Raw genomic sequence first — 6,921 nt, 5'->3', positions numbered from 1 at the left:
TTGCCTTATGTATTGGCAAAGAATGCGACATCTCCACAACTACTTCCTTCTCAAGCTTTAAGCTACAACTCCTCCTCCATTAGTAGTACACAAATTTCTCAAATATCAAAGCTTAGGGCCTCACTTGAGTACTTAGGATAGTTATTAGTCCTTCAAAATTTAGTGGACAAGATACCTTTGAGCCACCTCTTTGTTGGTCTTTAATATCTCACTTGAGTACTTAGGATAGTTATTAGTCCTTCAAAATTTAGTGGACAAGATACCTTTGAGCCACCTCTTTGTTGGTCTTTAATATCCCAACCCAACCATCTAGTTGCATAGTTTCTTGATTCGAGTGATGAATGCTTCAATTGTCTCTTCTTCAACAACCTTTTCTAATGCTAGTTGATTCTCCAAGTTTTGAATTCTTATTTAGTTCTACATTTCTACTAACTCCTCAATATATTGCAAGCCTCATGTGACTTGATTGCATACTAAACCAAGGTCAAAATACCATTCGAACAGCTTGTAAATAATGCACACAATGCATCCACATTCCTTTGTTTACAAGCTTGTAAAAAATCTACATTTGACTTTGGTAGGACAATGTACAATAACCAAGCAAAGAGACATGGGCCAAAGACAAGACTCGCTAGATGATAGCTCAACTAAGTAGTGGACAAGTACTAACCATAGCAACATCTCGATGGTTTCTCCTCAAGTTGAGGGCCTTACAATTTTGAGTAGCATGGATCATTGGTGTCACCTTATGAGGGTGGGGTATTAAGAATATCTAACATGACTGTGGTAGGACAATGTGCAATGAACAAGTGGAGAGACATGGGCCAAAGCCAAGGCTCACTACGTGATAGCTAAACTAATAGTGGACAAGTACATACCATAGCAATGTCTCGATAGTAAGAGTGCAACGATTGTAGCATATGGTGCTGCTACTGGAGGCAAAGATGTTCAATGTAGAGCCAATTATAATGCTCACTCATTTCTCACCCAAAAAAAAAAACACACACACACACACACACACTCTCTCTCTCTCTCTCTCTCTCTCTCTCTCTCTCTCTCTCTCTCTCTCTCTCTCTCTCTCTCTCTCTCTCTCTCTCTTTGTGCATAGCGAGGGGAGGTCTCTCTAATGCCATTGTAGTGACCCCTTATAACTTATCACCTTTTTTTTCTCATTCTAGATGCTTTAGGGGGTTCTCATGGTTCTCACTATACCCTCACTAGTATGATATGGGTTTATAGCCAAACATCACCTCCTTTTTTCTAATTTTAAAGGGCTATAGGTGTTTTCATGGCCCTCCCCTCATCCTCACTACTAGTATGATATGGGCCTTTAGGGTTTGGGGGGGTCTTTATGTGATGTGCGCATACATGTGTGTGTGTGTGTGTGTGTGTGTGCGTGCATGCATGCGTGCGCACACATGCGTGTGCATGAGCGTGTGCACATGTCCATTGGAATTTAGTACATTGCAAAAAAGCCATGCTTGTAGTTAACTACCTTGAGTCTAAAGTGTAAAAGGACACATTTGCATGCAAAACTACCACAAGTCAAAAAAACTAGGGGAAAGGGTGAAAAGCCTACATACCCAATTCCTTTCACCCTTTTGTTGCTAGCAATCACCATAGCTAGGAGTAGATTCACCTAAATTGTTGCAACTTTCCCTAGAGGATTTTCAATTATAGCCAAATTCAATGGAGGCTCATTCAACAAGTTCAACAATACTGCAAAACTTTAGACTGTCATTAAATCCTCGAGGGGAAGGGGAGTAGCACCTCAACCCCCTCATTATAAATGGGCTTAGAGATCTAGAAGTCACTTGGTGATACTATATGTCATTTGAGAAAGTGTTTGTTCACAATCTTTCAAAATTTCTATGATGAGTGATCTATACATTCTATTTTGGTAATAGGATATGCATGATTATACAAACCCCAACTATCTATGTGTACTATATGTGGCAGTTATCATGTGTACCATTCTATGTTTCAATATGTTGCTAACTATAGTGGAAATACATATATGGACAAGTTTATGGGAGCAACTATGCACAATCTTGCAGATGTCATTTGGTTCCATGTTTTAGTTTTGGATGCCCTTTGATTCCACGTACATTCAACCAAGGTTGCTAACAATTTTTCAAGAGGAGGATATGTGACCAAGATGAGTTTTCCCAAGCTCACAATTAACATGTGATTAACTCCTAGCTCTTTGGACAAGCAACTCATTACATCAGTTGTGTTTAGGCTGGGGAGGTCCTTTAATGGCAAAGAGTTAAACGGTTGAGGGACAAAGTTTGCTTAACTATTAATATAAAAGTGCAAAGTACGCACTTGAATAATTGGGGCTTTTTGGAATTTGGTGCCAAATTTGTAGTTAAAATATTAATTTTGGCCGCTAGGGCCAATAGTTCAGCTTTTGAAACCAAATTTAAGATTTTAATCCAAAAATATGCCTTTGATGCAAAAATATCGAGGGAAAGTTGAAAAGGCATAAGTCAAGTTTGTGTGTCAATTTTGGGCATATAAATGCAATTTTTGAGGCAATTATGGCATGCAAGAGAGAGGTTGTGGCACTTCTTTTAGCACAATAGTAGTTCTCTCTCTTCCTCACATTCAGGCATGAAAAGATATGTTGTTGTTTTTAACCTTTTCTAGGCATAATCAAGGTGGAACAACAAGCAAGGCTGGAAGAGATTGTGTGCTATGCTATTAACAATTGTAGGCTGCTTAGGACAACGTAGACATTGTTGAGGGTTAGATGCAAGTTGTGTGCAACACTTTTTCACTCTAGAAGGCACACATTATATGTAAGTTCTTTTTTAAGAGATTATGCATAAAAATTGTGGTTTGCAAGGCAAGTCCAATCAATTCTAATGTTTGTTAGTCTTAATTGGTGAGAGCAACTTGTGATTTAGTGAGTAGGCAAGGTTGGACTCATCTGTCAAGAGCAGTTGAACATTGCTAGTCGTTGAAACAACACAAGGTCTCGAAGCAAGAATCGAGTTCTTTGTAATTAGACTGAATGGCTCTAGTAATCTTTAAGAAATACCACAAAGGTTGCCAAGGTTTGGGGCCAAACTGTGTTTTGTGTCTCTAAGTAGGAGCATTCTAACTCCCTTGTATTAAGTATGGCGATTGTTTTGTTGCTAATTTCATGATTAACGCTAAGTATTTTGCAAATTAAGTTTATGATTACTGGCCTTGTGTATTTAAAGGCCAATTTCAAAGCCCATATTATCTTTCATGCACTAGCTTGGATAGCCAAAACTTAATTTGCACATTTAAGGCCTTAGCCAATACGTTCTAAGCTACATTCAACATAGTGAGAGGCTACTAGCTTGCTAGTGATCAATTCTTCTCCTCTCAAGAGATTTGTGGATAAGTTTGATGAGGATCTCTTTGACTTTATCCAAAATGCTTCCTTATTCAATACAAGCATTAAGGAAGGCACCTAAGTGATCATCTCTTCTCCTCTCTAAGTTTGATGAGGCCCTCACTGACTTTATCCAAGTTGCTTCCCTATATGGTGCAAGCACTAAGGTAGTAAGTCCTACACCTATATAGATCTCACTACTACTAAATGAACTCTATTGGTATCCCATTTAAACCTCGAGATTTATCTCTTTTCATCAAACTTCTTCCAAGCTTAGGGGTTAGACAAAGTTGGAGTGGAAGGAAAACATGCGTATTATTATCTTTAAGGAATGCATTTTCATTGAGTGTGTATTAACTCGTTGACGTGTCTTGCAAGCATGTCTTGAGAATTGTTGCATGCAACTCTCTAGATGAAAATCCTATATGTCCTGCCTTTGGTTAGCCCATTCAGGAACAGGGTGTGCTTTCTCTAGAACACCAAGGGCATGAAGCCTAAGGTCTTAAAATTGGGCGTGTCTCTAGAACACCAAGGGCGTGAAGCTTGAGGTCTTAAAATTGGTCACAGTTGAAATAAGCCAATACAAATTTGCTCCAAGTCAATCTACCTTTCTTCTTGGCAAAAGGATTGGAAGCTCAAGTCTCTATCAATGGCAAGCTTTTGAGATCCAAAGGGGTGTCATGCTAGGGTGCCCTCTAAGCCCCCTGCTTTTTGCCATGTCCACCCACCACTTTTTTTCTCTACTCAATAAAGCAACCAAAGCCATTGAGTTGGCCAATATTACATACAAGGGCAAACACCTTGCAAGACAAGGATTTGTAGATGATCTATTAATGATGTTAATAGTCCAGCAAAGGCAATCTACTAGAGGCCCTAGGCCTCTTGGAGGTTTATGGAAAAGCAATAGGGTTTAGTTTCAACGTGTCCAAGTCAACTCTAATTAGTGTCTCTGAAGATGATTTATGGAATCCGTGCAAGAAAGGGAGAGTAGCAAACTGAGGCAAGATATACGAAGACCTACCAACAGCAGGGCAATGGCTGAAAATAGGCCGCCTAGGGCTGGATAGTGATGGGCTGCAATCGAAGATGGCTAGACAACAGATGATAGATGGCTCATGGCTGACATCTGCACACTAGAGTGAGAAACCTGCACAAAATGATGAGGCTAAATGGTGTGCATCCTGTCTATTTATAGATGTTGAAGGGTGGCCCAAAAAATTAGGGTTCTAGGCAACCACTAAAACTCTCTCAAACCGCATACCAAATTTTTGTTTTACATTAATTAAGCGTGTTTTGGGGCCATTTAAAAATACTAATCAGCTGTAAAGCGCATTCTAGCTCAACACCCCCTCTCAAGCCCCAAATTGAGCCTAAAAGGAAAGCCCGGCAATGTTTACCCCAAGGCGCCCCACTCCAAAGCAGCCAAGGCATCAAACAAAAGGTGCATGTCGGCTACCCATGTTGAGCTAAGAAATGCATTCTATGCTAATTAGCCACTTAAACAATCCCAAAATAAGCTTAATTTAATGAAAACCCTAAAATGTGGAGCAATTCAGGAGAGTTTAGTGAAACCCTAATTTGGGAGGATCCATCCTTATCTATAAATAGACATGCTTCCCCCATTCAGCCTTAATCCCGTCTGTGAAGGTTTCTCACCCTTGAGTGCAGATTTCAGCTATCACTCCACACACATGGCCATCCAGCATTCACAACTGCTACCATCACCTTGTTTTACTGTTGCATTCTATTGCTGCATTTTACTAACATATTCTACTACAGCATTCTACTACTATGTTTTGCTACTTCGCCCACACCATCAAGCATCATGCTCTACAGTCGCCTCAGTCTCGTCACACTATAGTGATCAACGTTTGATGTTTCTCTCACTCCGTCACTCTGACTAGTGGTCACAACACTTGAGATCTATCTCGGGTGGACGTCACTCTCCAACACACTACTATGCCCTTGGGGACACTGTATACTCTTACATTCATTTACAGCATTCATTCACTTCAAAGTTGTGTTCTTTCTATCCCTACTTCTGTTTGTGTTTGAGTTTTGAGTTTTCTGTTTAGGGTTTGAGTTTCTCTTTTTGTTTCTGTGTTTGTCTCATTGTTCTTCTGTCATGGTCGCACACTCTGTGCTTCCTTAGTGCAAACCCTACCAGTGACTCCATACTCTTTTTGTCTTTACACAAGGCACCCAATATGACTCGTAACCAAATCATAATATCACAAACACCTTCTTGTGACCCCATGATGTCTTATCAGGCTTCTCCATTACTAGATAGGAGGCATTATGGACTCGCCCAGGAAGATGACACTCCATATTTACCCTTCATTAGCCTCACAAAGGAGGAGTTTGAGGAGTATCTACACAACAAGTATGGACCAAAAGACATTCCTTCTTCTAGTTTTGCTACTCCTTCCGAACCAATTGGTGAGGCTGGCCACCTTTCTAATCATGGAGGCCATACGACATTTGGGACAACTGGCGATCCATCTTCATCATCTTTGCCAGGTTTCGTCCAACCCTTTTGAGCCATTTGAAACAAAAACCTCTCCTATTTTGCCTTTTGGCGTGCAAGATCCGAATGGTCAAATGTATGTAAATCTTAATAAAGGGGGCTCAAGAAGTAAACATTCATCATCAGGTAGACCTATATATTTTCTTTCATTTTGAGCAAGTCAATTACTCTTCTCTCCCTCTTCTCTTGAAGCCATACACACTCATTTCAAAACCTCAGCTTACATTCCACATCCACCTCTATCACACTGGGAGTTGGACCTTCTGTATTTGCTCCTAACACATTCTCATTCTCTATTCCATATTCACATCACGATGCCTCATTAGGAGGCATTCCACCTCTTAACACTATCACCTACCTTTTCCATAAGCCATTCTACACTATGGAACTTTATTATAGGGAATGCCACCCTCTAACACACTTCCCTCTACCTTTTCTCATGTAGACATCTATTTTCCCACTGGGACGGCCACAATGGGCATCCCCCTCACTACCCCCAGTCACACATACCCCATGATCTCTCAGATGCAAGGATTTCATCCTCTGCTAGTGGTGCATCATCACACTTACCATGGGTCACTTTTTTTGTTTTTGTTTTTTGAGCCGGGTGCCTAATCAGACTCAAAGACGGAACCTTGTGCCACTAGCTTATGATTTTGCTACTTCCTTCAGGACCAAGATCCTTGGAAGACTCCTCCCAATGGACGGGTACGCACCTAGCACCCCGGTTCAGGGGCCCAGGTAGTGCTAAACTCTCACCAGCTAAAACCACCGATCTCGGCGGGTTCCCTCAAAGGGATGCCATACCCCAAGGTCGGGTGTCGGCTCGAAGGTGGTGTCCCGTCGCACTAAAGCAAACACTGCCTCCCCGACAGCATTTGCTAGCTCGAGCGAGGCGGTGCCATCATTGGTATGAGTACGAGCTTGTGCACAAGATCGCAAAGGGAGGATATCATCATCTCCCTACCCATGAAAGGCAAGGATCATGCATATAATGCTCCCAGGTACCTCAGCATCACCTCGC

This window comes from Lygodium microphyllum, chromosome 29, assembly GCF_053477565.2.
Source record: "Lygodium microphyllum isolate KBCC chromosome 29, Lygodium_microphyllum_v1.1.10, whole genome shotgun sequence".
NCBI classification, from domain to species: Eukaryota; Viridiplantae; Streptophyta; class Polypodiopsida; order Schizaeales; family Lygodiaceae; genus Lygodium; species Lygodium microphyllum.
The sequence above is the reverse complement of the archived record's forward strand: the minus strand, read 5'-3'. Positions refer to the sequence as shown.